We start from the raw sequence: 18,723 nt of genomic DNA, 5'->3' as shown, positions 1-18,723 counted from the left end.
CAAATTATTTATCTCTGTGAATATTTAGCTTTGTAGAGGTGTGCATGTGCATCTGAGAGAGTTGTTGTTTTTGTTTGTTGTTATTGTTCATGGCTTCTAGGACACATTTATGTAGTTTGAGTTATTTTTTTTCCATTTATGCAATGATTTCCATGGGCTAGCCAGAGCTACACCAGTCAGACATATACTAAAAAAGCACAACACCTCTCAGAAGCACTGAACTTGATGATGTGCCATGGGATTTTTTTTCTTCCAGAGAAGTTTCTGATGTGAATATGGAGGCCTTAGAACATGCATGCATTTGGAGGCATTCAACGCATTTTTCCCAGGTAACCACAGCTCAAAATGATGGACTAAGCCTCTTCCCCAGTGACCCAATTAGCACACAGGACCATGGTAATCCTACAACTCAATACAGGCACCACTTGCATACACAAGTTTTGATCCGTTCAAAATTAGCAATAATATCTGGCTGCCAGACAGCACATTTCATCAGATCTCTGAATACTTTACAAAGGAGATCAGTATCCATCTCACAGCTGCATAGATGGAGAAAAAGAGGCACCACAGGCCAAAAGGACTCGCCCCAGTTCACCCTTGAGGCCAACAGCAGAGGTGGGAACAACAAATGAAGTCTCTCTGGTGCTAAATTTCCCACCTTCTCAAATAAACCCAGTGACCTCATTGTCATTTGTAATGAATAACCCATTTGTCGTAAACAATGCATGGAGCATCACAACGACACAAATCTGTTATTTTCATCTGTAGTGGATTCCTCTTAGGCTGTCATGAAGTGTCCCTTGAAAATGTCCTTTTTTACCCAAATGTGTACCAGGGTTAAAATTCTTTGTATGCAGATGTTTATTTTTAGAGATCATCTCCATTGGTTGTTAGTGAATGCTTAACTTTCACAGGGGGTCAGAAAAGGTCATCACTATAGAAAAGCTTTGTATAAACTAACAACTCTGCCTGGGTCTCTTATTTAAAGGGAATAATACATTGCATGAAAAAAAAAAAAATGTATTCTGAAAGTGTTCTATTGCAAAAAGAGATGACAAATCTATTTTTACTCAAGCCTGCAGCATGCCATAAAAATTTTATTTTTTGAATATTCTGAATGACATATACCCATAGACACATCAGATAATTTACACAGTGTGTACTGGGGGTGATAATGATCTTAGATCCTCAGGGAAAAAAAAAAAAAAAAAAAAAGAAAAAAAAAAAAACTTTGTTAAAGCAAAGTTAAGCTCATCTGTATATCACAATCACAATTAAACAAAACAAAACAAAACAAAAACCTACTCTGGTATATATACAAGACGTAGAAATCAGTAGGTATACCAATAGGCCCGGCCTCCTCCACCTGGATGTCTGATTTGCAGATGTTTCATACCAGAGCCTGCAGTGACCACACTGCTGCCCAGCACAGCTTCTTGTACTTCTGATTTACCTACTGTCTTCATTCAGAGTGAACAAAGATAAGTTCTACCACAAGCGCACGTGAACTTTAGTAGTTGTTTGCTTGTTTTTTGTTATTGATATTCCTAGAATCCAGCCAAGAAGATGACTTGAACTGTCGGGTCATAGAGAGCCTTTTCACTAGCATATCCCCTCCCATTCTGTTTGGAGAAGGACTTTCCAACTACCATCCTTAACAAAGAAGTGTTAACTGTGTTTGTGAATCAAGCTTATTTGTGACCCACAGGCCCTGGGTCTGTTCTTCCATAAAGGGACCCTCCAGGATCCTGGCCTGGCCTGATGACTCCTACTCTCATCACTTCTATACCTGTACATGTATATTGGGCTTTCTAGATCATTGTGGATCATGAGTTCAAAGGCTTAAGTTTACAAATTACTTCTTCAGCTATCTGTGTGCTCTGGGGCTGTATGCACAGAATTGCTGAAGGATAAAAGCTGATATATTAGTAACAGCTTCTGTCAAGACAATAACCAAAATATGAATACACTATAGTGGCCCTCACACAATATGAACAAGGAAAGTATCTAGATCTGTGATCTGGATGATGATTATTTGGAGTAAGTGCAAAAAATCATGCTGGTTCCAGACTGGGCAATCCAAGGAGCTTTTATATTTGCACATTTAACAGTGTTTTGTTCAGTGTATTGCTTTTAAAGACATCAGAGGGGCTTGAATGATTAGCAAGTTCATCTTACATGTAGGAGACTTTTGGCCAAGTAGCCCTCTCAGCTTGCCAGGAGGGGAAGCGAAGGCACTGAAAGACAGACTAAGGCGAAAATTTGTTATAGTCTGTCATTTAGAGCTAGTTAGATAGAAGGAACTTCTGGAATCATGTCTAGTCCTGCCTTCTTCCCTCAAATTCTGCCACTAAGAAGTGTGCTGCAGCTGTCTGCTTTTGAGAATAATCAGACAATTTTGGACGTAGATGGACCAAGTCATTTTCTATGTATTTTGTGGCCTTTCAATACCTAAAGGGAGCCAACAAGAAAAATGTGGAGAGACTCTTTTCCAGGGTGTGAAGTGATAGGACAAGGGGTAACAGTTTTAAACAAGAAGAGAGGAGAAATAGATTACAGGTTAGGAAGAAATTCTTCACTCATGGGGTGCTGAGGCACTGGCACAGGTTGCCCAGAGAAGCTGTGGATGCCCCATCCCTGGAGGAGTTCAAGGCCAGGTTGGACGGGACATTTAGCAACCTGGTCTGGTGGGAGGTGCCTCTGCCCATGCCAGGGGGTTGGAACTGGGTGGTCTTTAAGGTCCCTTCCATCTCCAACCATTCTATGATTCTGTGATTTTATCATTCTGTTTCTAAACTAGAGTGCATGAAATGTATAGGACTTAGAAGAAAGCACTTTGTTCAGAGTTCCCTGGTTCCCTTTTGGGGGGTGGAGGGTGAGAAAGAAGAAAAGAAAAACAAACAAACAAACCTTGTAAGTGCTGAGGTTTTTAAAACACTTAGATTTAATTGACCAAAAAAAAAAAAAAAAAAAAAAAAAAGTTATTTTTAAATGTTGCCTTTTGTGAAATCTCTAGTTTTCCTTCAAGCTGTGTCAAGTGGCATAATAAAGTTGCTGCAGACATGAGAGGTTGTAGCAATTTCCCCCAGCTTTTCTTTTCCTTTGTATAGCAGCCCTGGGCGCTGTTAGTTGTGCTCATTTTGTAGCAAAGATTCTTGCAGTGGGAGGGAAATGGTGGGAGAGCACTTGTGGAACGAGAAAATTAAAATAACAATGGAGTCGTGTTGTGAGGTGCAACCTTCTGCCACTGACTCAGCATGTTCGCCTCTATGTGGGCGATGGTCCATATGACTTGTACTGACCTAGCTGACTCAATCAAAGAATTTGAAATAAAACATTACTTCCAACTTGGGGACTTCAAAGTGTATTCAAAGTCTCTACCAAAGTCTCTTGCACACAGAGCTGGAAAAGGAAGAAAATAAATATAGCAAAAGGACGTGAAAGGAGGGTTGAAGAGAGAATTGTGGACTAACTAAGAATGCAGTTTAGTACTTCAGATCTAATAAACAGATTTGTCCATGGTTAGAACTCATAATTTTAGCATGGCTCTAATGTGTGAAAATTTTCACCAAGGAAGTTCTTCAGTTGCCTGAGTCTAAGGCAGCTGAAGCAGAAAATAGGAGGCAATGCATTCTTTTCCACAACTAGCAGCAGAAAGAAGTCAGGCAGGACATCAGGGAGGTTGGGGCAGTCAAGAGAGGACATGGCATTAACAAAAGGCAATGAGAATAGTACATGATAAAAGAAAAATCCCATGAGAGTTTGAAAACATGGTGATGGAAAGCACCGAGAGACTAGAGCTTTGGGGGACAGTCTCTTGTCCTGCCCCCCTTAGCATCTTGGTTTTGTCCCTTTCAGATCCTGTCTCATTCCTCTTTCTCGATCAGAGCCTTGAGTTGGTCTGGCCTCAGCAGGAGGCACAGAGGGAGGCAAGGAAGAAAAAAACAGATCCTGCTGTCTCCTACACTCCTACAGTCTAGGAAAACCCAGGTCCAATGTACTACAAGAAACCTGAGCTGGTTGGGGAAAAAAAAAAAAAAAAAAAAAAAAAAAAAAAAAAAGAAAGAAAGAAAAAAAAAAGGGAAATGAAACTGTCTCAAGTGGACAGTTTTTGGACAAGGTAAGGGTGAGCTGGCATGACCATGCCCGTTAATGTTGGCACAGTGGTGCTCCCCCACTGTCCCACTTGTGCACATTTGGGGTAGGGAGGGGGAAGGAGGAAGAAAGAAGAAGGGGGAACAGCAATATCCCTTATTTCAACTCTCTTCCTAACACTTTGTAGCTTACCTTGAGAAAAGTGTCTATAGAAGCGTACACAGTACATACCTGCTTGACTCCTTGTTCAGAGAGGATGTATAAAAGAGGATATGGGATGTGGGACAGGAAGGAAAGGAAAAGGGAAGGAAAAGGAAGGGAAAAAAATCATCAGTATGACTTAATCATCATAAGTTTAAAGAAAACAAATTTGGATTAAATACAAAAGTGAATTGTTGAGGAGAAAAATGAACCTGTCATCAAATTTAGGCATATTTTGCTGCTCTTAGACTCAATTCTGAGCTCTGGCTTGGGCACCTGAAAACATGGAGGGATAGGTTTGTGCTGAGTTATATTTGGAAGGTTTTTATTGCAGCTAACAGGATTAGATGTTACATTTCTTTTTTTCTTTTTTTTTTTAAATGGAAAAGAGAAACATTGTGGAAATTACTAGGCTTCTAAGGAAGTGGAGCTAGTGTAATACAGCAAGTTATCAGCAGATTGCATGCTTTGATTTGGTCTGAATAAGTTAGGTGCATGAAAAAAAAAATCATTGCGATGTACAGATTTCTCCACAGTTTGCCTATTTTATAAGGTTGACTCATTCACAGAAGATTAGATTGGTTTGGAATAATCTCCCTGGAAAGAACATATTCCATCTTTAAATGGTCTCCCTTTGAAGCAGACACACATGCTGGAACTGAACTAACTGCTTATTCTGAGTACGCCTTGATTAAATGTATCCTTTAGTTCTGTTGATGAATGACTCAAAACAGGCCATTTCTCTTCATACTACTTATTGTTAAGCTTCCCTTTTCTGCAAGTGTATTTCAGTCTTGATTTTTGCTTCACTGGGATGGCTGCTGTGATATCTCCATCTCTAAATTAGGCTTTCAGAGGCTCAGGCTATTGTTTTTGTTCTGTGAATAGATAACAACTCATTTAAAGCTGACTCAGTATTTTGTAATATTCATATCTTTTCATCTTCTGGTTTCATGTATAAAATTGATTATTAGTACATGCATGCACTTCAGATTTCTATAGATCCTGGTATCCTTCTAGCCATTTTTTTGGCGTCCATTGTCACCTACTTCTTTCCCCTCTCAGTTGGATTGCCAAGCAATTGCATGTATTTTACCATTTTGCTACTATTGCAATGGCTGATTTCCTGGACAAACACCCCTGAGAGTATCACCAGGGGGCCTCCAGGACTAAATGAATTGCTTTAGCATATGCCTGAGAGTTCAGACCTTGCCAATTACCATCCCTTACAAATCTCAGGAGAGCGGGGTTTCAAATCACCAGCAAGTTCCATTCACTCTCATCCCACTTTTAATGTCATCTTTCTTAGAGACATCTTCATTGGCTATGAAAATAAACATATTCTATTTCTATAAACAAGAACCTTCTACTGGCTCTCCTCTTGTATATATGGCATGACAGAAATGTAATGAAACATTTGTGTTTGATTTGGAATTTGACAGAATAGTTGGAAGGTGTTTTTTTATTATTTGGTTTGGTTGTGTGTTTTTTGTTTTGTTTTGTTTTGTTTTGTTTTTCCATATGGTATCACAGAAATTAAAATACATCCTTTTTACCGGCACTTGCAAACTTAAAAGCAGAACCACTCTAATTGACTTAAGTAAATTAGGAGTTTAGAGAAAATCAGTTGTATAGAGACAGTCTTGAAATAGACAAAGATCTTTGCTTGGGACCCTAACTTTGACAAAGTTAGCCTGGATGTGGACACAGTACATTTGCAGTCTAAATTCCTGGACATGAAAGCATAACTGTGGCAAATTCAAATCCTATATTCAAGGGATTTCTCAGAAGGCAAGGCAGACTGGCCTGGTCTGGGGAAGAATTGCCCCTACACCATGGTGTCTTTTAATCTAAATATTCAAGTAGATGCGTAATGATGCCAGTCTAAAAGCTTCATATCCCAACTGTCTCTCAAAGGAAAGAAACTTGTGAGACATTTCTCTAAGACAAGACTCACCCTTTGTGCTAGAAGGTGAGAGCTGACCTCAGGAAGCTAGAAACTTCACCCACATAACATGCATATTGTATTTGCCCACAAACAGGTTTTCCCTATTTAAAAAAAAAAAAAAAAAAAAAAAAAAAAAAAAAATCTTTTATATCTCAGTATTTTCTGTATTTATAAAGTTCTTTTGTTAATGACAAAGCTTCAGCAGGGGTTCACATACTCTCAGAGTAAACACTCAGTGCAAGTCAGGACCAGAGGTGTACGCTTCTATGAAGCTGCCCTCTTCAGTTTTCACTTTATCAAATAAATTAAAGGTGCTTCATCTATACTTATAAGTACATCATTACTTCTAAGTGCCATATTATTATTATCGAAGTGTTCTTACACCATCACAGAAAGACCTTGACATGCTGTAAATAACTTTGCCTCTCGCTTTGATACTACATAGACTCCTGCAATTGTGTTTATTGTCTGCAGGCATTATGGATGCCTAATATGAAAGAACTGGAGAGCTCACACTCAAAATGAATGGATATACATTCTCTTTCTATTCAAGCTAAGTCTCTACCTCAGGGAATGTTTGATACATCATCTTGGGCTTTGGGACTGAAAAGGCTGAAAGGGAAAGAAGAAAAAAAAAAACATACACTGACTCTTTCAGAGCTTATTTTTCTTCACCACCCTTCAGTAAATGAAGGAAAGGTAGAGCATTATGGAAGCAGCAGAGGCTGAGCTTCAACAGTTTCTTAGGTACAGGGTTGATGCTTAATTATCAGCTCACATGAAACTTTCTGCTCGCTAATCTTGTACTAAACACTCATACGATTCCTGGTAGCTGCTATCTTGAGCTGGCCAAGGCAGCTTGCAAAAGAACTTGAAATATCACAGTAACTTAGTATTTCAATGTCCAGTACCTGATGAAACAAGGTCCAAACAAAAATACTAAATACAAGGAAAAAATCCACCAAAATAGATGGCCCAACAGTGGGACAAACTGACAAGATACATTAAAGACCAAATTTTAATCTGTGAATTGAGTGTCTATAAATCTGGCAAGATGAAATCTGTGACAGCAGAAGAGTGTTCATAGTCGTGAGCATCTGGCTTGGGATCAAAATGAAGAACAAACAAACCCATAGCCTCATCACTTTCAGCCTTCAGAAAGGCTGAAAATCTTCCTTGGCCACAGAGCTTCTTCCTAGCATTGAAACTTTCATCTGTTCACAGACCTGCAGCCAGAGACTTGATGAAGCCTGCAAGAGCCTGTATTGCATTGCACATTGTTTGCAAATCCCTCAGAAATGGAGGAGAACAATGACCGTATAAAATCCCTAGAAAAAATCCATTTTTGTTCTATCCAGCAAGAAAAAAAATCCAGCACACGTAGTGAGTTCAGTTGGGTGTGAAGTTTAATTTTTTTACAAGGCATTCTATAATAACCTGTATATTAGAGAGGAACTATTTTCCAGCTATAGAAAACTCAGACATATCTACAAGGTGACACAAAATTCTTGCACCTGTTTCTTTCACCAGCATCTGTATCGAGCTCTTCCTAGTAATGGATGATTTTCTGTAATTGTCCCCATGGTCATAGCTTCCATATAACCAGTCACTAACAGAGAAAAGGACTAAACATATCAACAACACTAGACACAAGAAAAATAGCCATTTTTCTAGCCTTATATATAAAGCCACCTCCTCGCCACATCAAGAAAAGGCTAGATGTACAACTGGCAACAATAAAAAGACAAACGTATGTATTGAGAATATGAAAGAAATTGCTTAGAGTGACTTCTAGCTACCAGCTCCAGAATAACTTTCCAATAAAAAGAATCATGGGCAAAACCTCCAGGCAATTAGCTTTCTAATGAAGCTTGCCACACAGAAGAAGGGGATTATACAACTTCTCTGCTTGTGACTGGGGGCCTGCTGATGACCTGCAGGGAACCCTCCAGTGCTGTATCCTAATTTGCAACTAGTTTTGTTTCTGCTTGGATAGCCGAACCCAGGGCTCAGAAAGCAGTCTGGTTCAGATCTTCTTCCCTTTATCAAACAGTGACTGCAGAATCTTTGCTGTTGCTGAGATATGAGCCAGAAAAAAATCCCCTGAAGAAGAATAAAAAGGCCATTGTGCTTTCACTTCTGTTTTACTTACTGTTTCTGTGGGTCAAATCTACTCCAAGAACCCCCCTATTGACATTCACTGATTTATTAGATCATTTATTATAGTGAAATTTAACTAACATAAAGAATTTAATCCCTGTGCATCCAGCTTCAAATGCTGTGCCCATCACAAGGGTGTCTGAGCACTTTGCTAGCGGAGTTACAAGCTAGAAATCACCAGCAAAAGTGCTGACTTCCAACCATCACTCCAAAAGGAACCAACAGTTTATCAGGAGGACTGCCTGAGTGAAATAGGAGTGAGGTCATCAGAATTTGGTAGCTCTCCTTGTGATTAATGAGGATTAATATAGGGAACAAAACTGCATTTTTATGTAATTGGAGGATACATAATATAAATAGAGCAGCTGGAGGATATTTCATCAGACAGAAAAAAGAATTGTCTTCCCCGAAAGTACACTGATAACACTAAATAAACACCTAATATACGAACTTCTTCAGAGGCAAAAATTTAATCCCATACATTAATGAGGTACAAATCCATGTTCTAAGAACTTTTTATGTGATGCCTACTAAGGGTTTTTTTTATTATTATTTTATTTTTCCAGGGGATTGGCTGGGGTACTGTACAACCTTCTGTGTGGCCTACCTAGGTCTTTGGCAAATAATTTTAAAATCTGATGGCAATGCACATTATATGATCCCCACCACCTAGACAATGGCATTAGTTGCTATAGTAACCTCAGGTTGCATCATTAAGAAATTCCAACTTTGACAGTCAAGAAGCATAGTTTCAAACACCAGGAGAAGAGAGGTGAGAGGACAGCCAGAGAGCAGTGCAGAAAGCAATGAGAGGGCTGAGTGTTTTCTGTTGTTCCAAGCCTGGCACAGGGACTAACAGAGGGAACCGATGGCATGGATGTATCACACGGCTTCTCCACTTTCCTCCCAGATTACTGAATCAGAGGGGGGAAAAACTGTTCTCCTGCTTTCTTCTCTCTCTCTTTTTCTAGTTTTTCTGAAGAACTGGTTGGTGACCTACTACGGCACTTAGATGTGCACAAGTCGATGGGGCCAGATGGGATCCACCCAAGGGTACTGAGGGAACTGGCAGAGGAGCTGGCCAAGCCACTGTCCATCATTTATCAACAGTCCTGGCTATCGGGGGAGGTCCCAATCGACTGGCGGCTAGCAAACGTGACGCCCATCTACAAGAAGGGCCGGAGGGCAGACCCAGGAAACTACAGGCCTGTCAGTTTGACCTCAGTGCCAGGAAAGCTCATGGAGCAGATCCTCCTGAGAGTCATCATGCAGCACTTGAAGGGGAAGCAGGCGATCAGGCCCAGTCAGCATGGCTTTATGAAAGGCAGGTCATGCCTGACGAACCTGATCTCCTTCTATGACAGAGTGACGCGCTGGGTGGATGAGGGAAAGGCTGTGGATGTGGTCTACCTTGACTTCAGCAAGGCTTTTGACACCGTCTCCCACAGCATTCTCCTCAAGAAACTGGCTGCTCTTGGCTTGGACTGGCGCACGCTTCGTTGGGTTAGAAACTGGCTGGATAGCCGGGCCCAAAGAGTCGTGGTGAATGGAGCCAAGTCCAGTTGGAGGCCAGTCACTAGTGGCGTCCCCCAGGGCTCGGTGCTGGGGCCGGTCCTCTTTAATATCTTCATCGATGATCTGGACGAGGGCATCGAGTGCACCCTCAGTAAGTTCGCAGATGACACCAAGTTAGGTGCGTGTGTCGATCTGCTTGAGGGTAGGAAAGCTCTGCAGGAGGATCTGGATAGGCTGGACCGATGGGCTGAGGTCAACTGCATGAAGTTTAACAAGGCCAAGTGCCGGGTCCTGCACCTGGGGCGCAATAACCCCAAGCAGAGCTACAGGCTGGGAGAGGAATGGTTGGAAAGCTGCCAGGCAGAGAAGGACCTGGGAGTGATGGTGGATAGTCGGCTGAATATGAGCCAGCAGTGTGCTCAGGTGGCCAAGAAGGCCAACGGCATCCTGGCTTGTATTAGGAACAGCGTGACCAGCAGGGCTAGGGAGGTGATCGTCCCCCTGTACTCAGCTCTGGTGAGGCCGCACCTCGAGTACTGTGTTCAGTTTTGGGCCCCTCGCTACAAGAAGGACATCGAGGTGCTTGAGCGGGTGCAGAGAAGAGCGAGGAAGCTGGTGAGGGGCCTGGAGAACAAGTCCTACGAGGAGCGGCTGAGGGAGCTGGGCTTGTTCAGCCTGGAGAAGAGGAGGCTCAGGGGCGACCTTATCGCTCTTTTTAGGTACCTCAAGGGAGGCTGTAGCGAGGTGGGGGTTGGCCTGTTCTCCCACGTGCCTGGTGACAGGACGAGGAGGAATGGGTTTAAGTTGAGCCAGGGGAGTTTTAGGCTAGATGTTAGGAAGAACTTCTTCACTGAAAGGGTTGTGAGGCACTGGAACAGGCTGCCCAGGGAAGTGGTGGAGTCACCATCCCTGGAAGTCTTCAAAAGACGTTTAGATGTAGAGCTTAGGGATATGGTTTAGTGGAGGGCTGTTAGCGTTAGGTTGGAGGTTGGACTCGATGACCTTGAGGTCTCTTCCAACCTAGAAAATTCTGTGATTCTGTGATTCTGTGATTCTGTAAATAAATGCAACATGCCCATCTACGGCTGATTAATAGTGATGTCCTTTTGCTTTTCTGGACAAGCTAGAAATGCATGTGGCTGTCTGGGGAACCCCTTCTGGCTTCTCTGGAAATGGTGGTGTTTCTAGGGATGTGGTTATTCTGGGTAAGGGCTCCCTGGTTTGTTTGCACAGCAGCGCTGATGTTGCCGATATATCTAATCTGATGCATTGTGCTCACAGTTGACCAGAGCACTTACACCACGGCCTTTGCTACTGCGTAAGATAGCCTTGTAAGTGCCGAGAATATCCCACGACTCCTATATGTACTACATGTACGTCAATACTTTTGGAATACGAAGTTGAACTTGAGTATTTGCCTAGGCAACTGCCCCAAAGACAAAGGCAGCAAGAAAGTTACATGTTTTCATTCTTTAGTAACTTTACAAGCATAGACGCAATTATACGTGAATGCTACAAACACATGAAGGGAAATTCAAGTTCCAAACACAGTTTCTGAATTTCTGAGAAGGGTGAGCTGGTCCCATAGTTCTCCAAGGGGTGTCATGCAGAACCTACTTTCTTTCCTTTTTTTTTTTTTTTTTTTTTTTGTCATATTTGTATTTTCTCCGCCTTTCTTTCTATCCCTGTTTCAAATATCTGGCTATAGTGCATCCAGGTGAGTTGTAACGACTCACCTAAAGTACCTCTAAAACTTTCCATAGGACAAGGAGGGGACAGCAACCTTAACAACAAAAATCCAGGGCTCCACAACTGCACTGATTATAAAGAAATACCTAGCTCTCCACATACATCAATACTATACAACTATATCAATACAACTATATCAATATATCTCCACCAGCTGGTTTAGGTGGGGATGTCAGACTCCCATCTCACAGTGGAGGCAGGACACCCTAAGTGCATCAGTGTCTATGTGTCTTCAGGAAGGTTTATTCACTTTTCCTGGTGGATTTAGAATTAGTATTAAACATGCTTTTTGTTTGCTGTTTGGCTTCAGTTGAACAGTGCTCACATCCTTTTACCAACTCCCATAAAAACTGGACACTTTTGCTAAAGGTTTATGGCAAAAGATGGTCTCCTGAGATGTTCACATAAGTGTTTCCTGTAACCAGCACTAGTCATTTCTGGTCCAATACAGCTGAAGTCACACTTTATTTCGATGCTTTAGGAATATAAAATACAAATTTTCACCCATGATTTATCACTAATTTGGGATATAAGAATCTAAATGGGACATTAGACAAGCATATTAGTGCAAAGCCTAGCTGCTATGAAATGGCTATTAGAGATTACCTTTAAAAATAAATTTTACAGCAGATATGCTCATCTTGTTGTTGAATAATCAATGACTGCACCTCTGTGTTAAATTTATTAGCATATCTACAAGATGCAAGTGCATTTTCATTATAGAAAAATGTACTGGATGGCTATTTTCAAATTAAGAATAATCACATGGTGAGATATATTAAGCAAAATGGAATTGATAGTAGCACTGATGTGTCACATACACTGCTATTGGGTTTTGCATTAGAGATTATATTTCGTTGTTGGTGGTGGTTTAAGCACACTAAATTGGCTCACAGGCATATGCATTTCCATGAGTCCTAATACAAGAAAAAGTTTCTCCCAGTCACAAGTAATTCTTGACTTTGGGGTGATTGTAAATAAACTATAGATAATTGAATCAGAAAATCACTAATTTCATTCTATTCCTACCAAACAAACATTTACAGTGACTCAAGTTAACATTTTCTACCTTAGGCACAAATGTGCAAGTTTACTATAATAATTGAGGACTTAGATGAAATTGTTCAGATTAAAGGCTGAAGAATAAAACAGTCCTATCAATAAACAAACTACTCTCCTGTTAATCCTGGCTAAAGTTTACCATGGGAATGTAATATACAAAATGAAGGCATGTTTCTCCTCAGGTTCTACTTCAAAACACTACCAGTCTGTGGCAACGAAGGCCATGAAGGATGGATGGCCACATCAGTTTATCTCATGTCCCAGTCTAGCAATCCCCTCCATGCCTGTCCATGAGATCTCCAAGGCTCTCAGGCCAAGGAAAAGGACAGTGTGCCACATGCCAGCACATGGGTCACAACATCCATATCCAAGGACTAGTGTGGGAGCAGTCCTTCAGCAAGATATGTTGAGTCCACTGCACAAGCAGGCATTCTTTATGCCACTTAGTGTGCAGACATGGGTCATCTGCATCCATGCCTTCAACAGCCTGGCTTCAACAGTGCCTAAATAGTCATTAAGGCCAGGCAAGACCATGGCCTATCTGGTCTCTGAGTAACTAGACCAAGGATATAACATAAAAGGACTCCCAGCTGCATTTCATATTTCATTTCATGTTATATTTTAAGAGGCAAGAGGTCTCCAGATGGGCTTAGTAGGCAAGCTCTTTCTGATACATGTATGTCAGACCAGTGCCTAATATGAAGAGATGCAAATAAGAGTGGATGCTTTCCACTGTTACCTCAATGCTTTCTCTTCTTTTTCAGCTTTCTTATAAGGCAGTGATTCTTTGGAAAAGTATGGGCTACACCTCACGGTTAGCTTAGGTAGCAGCAGGTAGCAAGCACCAATGGCAATGGTATGTGCAGTTTGTCCGACACCATGGATGTCAGTGACACAGAGGGAGAAGGGTATTCATGTACACAAGAGACGCTGAAGACAGAATCATCATGCACACACATCTGCCACAGCTGATATGAATGCCAACATGCAGAGTGACCTGTCAGAGCAAAGAGTGTGCATGATGATCCTTGCCTTTAGGCTGAGAACCACAAAGCTCTCACAGGGGAACACCATGGGAAGTGGTGTCCCATCAGTGCTGTGACACAGAGGATACAATTTTTATATGCAAGATGTTGTGAAATTCTGAGATGACTTTTGGGGTGATGGGGAACAACGGTGGCCACTCAGGCCTTTTTGGTGAATGCTGAAGTGGCAGCATGGACAGTCTTTTCAGAGACAATCATTGGAAATGACCTAACAGAGGAGCAGCAAATACCAAGGGAAGCTGAGTCTCGGGGTTAGGACGCGGGGTTAGGACGCAGGATTAGGCCCTGACACAAGAACGGGAGAACAGGTTTAACAGTCTATTGCAGGGGGGCAGAGAAAAAATACAGTGGTGAGAGGATAGATGCCACCTGAGGTGTACATATATGACTGACCTTACTAGATGCATTCCTGAAACCATCTCACACTGTCCTGAGCAGGAGAGCTCTTGTACTCAGCTCTGCCTTGAGAAGACAGTTCAGTTCTCACACAATTTTTTTAGTCCGTTAATGAAAGTGCTTTCCTAGGGTGCAAAAAGTACAAGGCAACAGGACATAATAACATGTATTAGCAGTCTCTGATATTAATAGTACAGATTGTCACATGATATGACAGTGATTAAAGTGGGCATGGATGGAGGTCTCCCTTTCTTCTGGGAGGCACTGTTCCCCTTTGCAAACAGAAAGTAAACACAGCCCTTCCAGAGCATAAATGCCAATAACTGTGAAATTTTGATTAAATAATAGATATGTGTTCAGAAGCACTTTTTATAGTATGTGATTAAGAAAGATAACTAGACATCCTTACAGCTATAATGATAATAATTACCACAACACATAAAGTGTAGAATATGACACTGGAAAGGCCACTATTAACCTTTCCAAGGGTTATTTTTTGGTGCGTTTTTGACACTATGGACAGCAGTGTTCAGAGTACTAAATAAAACTATAGCCGTGACAGCTCTTTCCAGCCATTCTCTGGTATGTTAAAGAGGAGGTGCAGAGGGGAGTGAAATATCTTCTATTCAAAACAGATGTTTGTTTAATATCAAACATCTGGGTAGTCTTAGAAAAACTGTTGTGCTAAGATTTCTGCAACTGTTGGTAATTCAGAAAACTGACAACAGTGCTTCCCTGTTTAAAATTAGGCTATAAATATCAGCTCCGTGCCCCAAACTGAAGGCTTTTTTTTTTTTTTTTTTTTTTTTTTAACTCCTATCAAGCAAATTTCATTTCTCTAAAGTGTGATACCACATTGTCCAGCAGATCACATACATTATCAGATAACACTAATCTGTGAATTCCACATTATGACATCTCTGTGCCTTGCAGCCCTGGTGGTGAATTACAGACCATACATGATTTACTGCAAAAACTCAACAGTTATTTTATCTCTTACCAGCATTACTTAATGTAGAAGGGCTGGGTACAAAGGTAGGGAAAGGCAAAAAAGATTGGCTGTGGTGGCATCAGGTTCTTCAATAACAAAAGCAAGAATGGGTAAATTCAAGGAGTATAAACACGATACAAAGCAGAACACGTGAGTGCAAGGAATAGGCAATATTGGTACAAACTACTTTAAAGATTCCTGTGACTGAGAAGGGGGAAGTGGCTCGGGTGCTTTGTAATCTACCTGTACTAGAGGCTGACCTCTGTAAATCAGTCGAGCTTGCAAACATGCCAGCAATGTTCAGTTCTGCTTTTTATATGATAAAAAACTCCCTATTAGTTAGAGTCTTCACAGCTGCAAAAATCATTTTGTATGAGGCAAGAAGATGCCATTATTTTAAATAATGGCATTGCAAAGTGATAGATGCTGTGGAAGAAGGCTGTAAATTCTAGGTCAGTCCTCTCTGCAGTGTCCTGCAAATAACATAAGCAATCCTGTAGTCCAAGCTGCTCAGGATAGTGCTTTTAAAACACATTAATTAAATCAAATTGAAGCAAATTCAGCTAAGCCAAGATTTCTTCAACAATTTATTATTGAAAGCACAATTAGCTGGAGGCATTTGGAGGAGTTTTGTGAAATCAAAGGCTGCACTGTAACTGAGAGTAAGTTTTCAAGCCGTCAACTCATTAATAGCAGAAAATGGATGTGCTGCTGCAAGGCACCAAATCAGAAGTGAAAATATGGAACTTGTTACTATGACTCCAAGAACAGATTCTAAATGATAGAATATTTTTTTTTGTGCTGGCATCACCAATGTTCTAACTTTTTCCTTAGAATTGAAACTCAGACCCCCTAAATCCAAAATTGTTGTTCTTTGGGGCAGATTAAGCAGCTGGAGGGTAGAGCTATAGGGTTCAAATATTTTTAGGCAACAGCGTTATCCTGATTTTTCAGGATTATTTTTCTGACTCTTATATCTCACTCCCTTTCACTGTCCTTTCTCAAGTTACTCACTTTCCACATTGTGCTGGATGTATCAAAAATAACTATTGCTAGAATAAGGGCATGTTAGCCAAACTCAGGCCATAAGAAAGAAACCTGCTGCTCTTATCCATACCACCCTGGGAACCATGTACTCTGGCATCACGACTCCTCTGTGAAAGGAGTTGAGAGTTCAGCCCACAATAGCTGCTGAAAGGAGCAAATAGCAGAGGCAGCAAAATGTTCTTTAACCAGCAGAGCTGGGCCTGACACTCTCTGCAGGAGAGAGGAGCTGCATAGGCACAAAGGAAAAGCAATTCTGCATTACATTTCTGTGGTTAGCAGGGACTGAAAACACCATTTCCTTGAGTGTAAGACTGCCCCAGATATCCATGATCCTATGCAACTTTTGTCCTAATAGGCAGAAAACTTAAGCCTGACTGACCCATTAATATTTGATCACTGCACAGGAACGTCACAGGAGTCCACACCTGCCAATACAGGAGGGTTTGTATTAATGTATGTCACGAGTTTCACAGACTTGATGTGAAAATCCATTTGAAATGAATGCTGTCAAAGTTTGAAGTAGACTCCAGCTGGATGTCCAAAACACTCTTAATGGTAAAGAATCATCTTTTGACTCATATACAAGAGTCCCTACTGATGCAGGCTGTTTGTAAACTCAAGGTAAAAACACATCTTGTGCTCTGTATGCAGGAAAAAAAAAAAATAAATAATGGATTTCTGTTACATTTTGGTTCACATGTTTGAATTTGTTCTAAAAGAGGGCTTAGGATTCTGGTTTGAGTAGAAGGGTACAGGCAGATCACACTTCATCCTGCCCAGTCCAAGCTGTCAAATATAAGCCAAAGTCCATATGGTTATTGGCCACATAAGACACGGTGTCCATGTTAGTAAGCTCACCTGAGCATTAGCTGAGAGGAACAGCATATTATCCCTTGAGCACTCTGTCTTAGCAAGAGAGCCATGCCATTTTGGAACTGCAGGTTGTTTGCATCCAGACAGCAAGAAACACAAAGCAAAGCTCATCCACGTAGATATGGACCCTACTTCTTTCAAGGTTAGGACTTGTCAGTGTGCTGCTTCCCCTCCTGTATCACACTGAGAGCAGGGGTGACAGGATTAAGGAATTTTGCTGTCCTACCCTCAGATGCATTTAAATGAATCAACCCAAAAAAGAAAATGCTCAGTACCTTATTTTTAATTTCTACTCAATTTACCGTTCTTTGCTTTCAGAATAGAATTAGAAATGCTAATGTAACCCAAGGAAAGCATATGACAGCCTCAGATGACTTTGAGTAGGATGTACCAGAAATTTCAGGGAGGCCCCCGACTACAGGATTGTGTTGATGCCCTAAGCTCTGTTATTAAACCCCAGCATACCTTTGGCATCTGGGGTTATGGCTTCACATGTTTTATTTCAGTCTGATTTGCCAGCAAAATGTGACTTACTGTGTTCTCCAAATTTGTGTACATGTACTAGTTCCTCCTTGTAACATCGGAAATTTCTGGCCAGTTTCAAGCAAAATTGCCTAAGTAACAAAAATACCAGCTTTGGTGGAGAAGCTTCAGTTAAAACTTGTGTCCCATTAGCTTGTTTCACTGGCAGTTCAAAAAACAAACAAACAAACAAACAAACAAACAAAAAAACACTCAAGTCTTAGGTGAGCTGATATGATCTCACTAAAGCAAAAGCAGCCCCCTCTACTGCCCAGGGCCTTGGATACTTTCCTGTCATTTGTACACAGAATGAGTATGAAGCAGGTAAAGAGAGAAAGATCTGAAAACACACAGATGAATACAGACTGAGTGGTTTAGTAAATCATTAAATTAATCCTATTACAATGCAGGGGAGAAGGCTGTATTAACCTTTAAAGGTCCAACTGAAACAAGGGGTACTATAGAATGCAACAGGGTTGAGGAAAATGATGAATTACATAGCTTACCAAACAGACATACATATAATTTGTTTTTTCAAATATATAATGATAGTAATGATTATATTATGTACTTATGAAATGCACCTCACCAAACCATCTGTGCCTATTTACAGAGGTACTTCACAGACAACTTTCAGACAATGCAAATTACATTCAGGAGCCAACTGAAGTAAGCCAAATAAACTGGATGTATGGCAAGGATTAATTACGGAGCTTTTCTGAATTTCACTGCTCATACACTCATGAGGTGTTTGATAAAGTGTATTTTCATATTTGACAAACACATCACTTTTCACCGATACAGGAAGCACATAGAGCTACTCTGATCTCCAAGAGTGAAACATCCAATATGCAGTTAAATAACTTCTAAGAGCATACATACAAACTTTATGGAGCCCTTTAAGCAGCAAAGTCTGAGCAATAAAGAGTAAAAATTAGCCTGGAATTATTTTCATGTTCTCACTGGTCTCAATTCCGACCCCCTGGAAGCTGCTAGAAATATTGTCACTGCTGGTACAGAAACATGAGAAGACCTCAAGCTGCTCTTGAAATATTACCACTCATTTCCTGATGTGAACTCCCTGACTTCATGGACACAAATGGAATTTGGCTGTGTGC

Source organism: Aythya ferina (genome assembly GCF_964211825.1).
Source record: "Aythya ferina genome assembly, chromosome: 5".
In the NCBI taxonomy this organism is placed as follows: Eukaryota; Metazoa; Chordata; class Aves; order Anseriformes; family Anatidae; genus Aythya; species Aythya ferina.
This window is presented reverse-complemented; position numbering follows the sequence as displayed.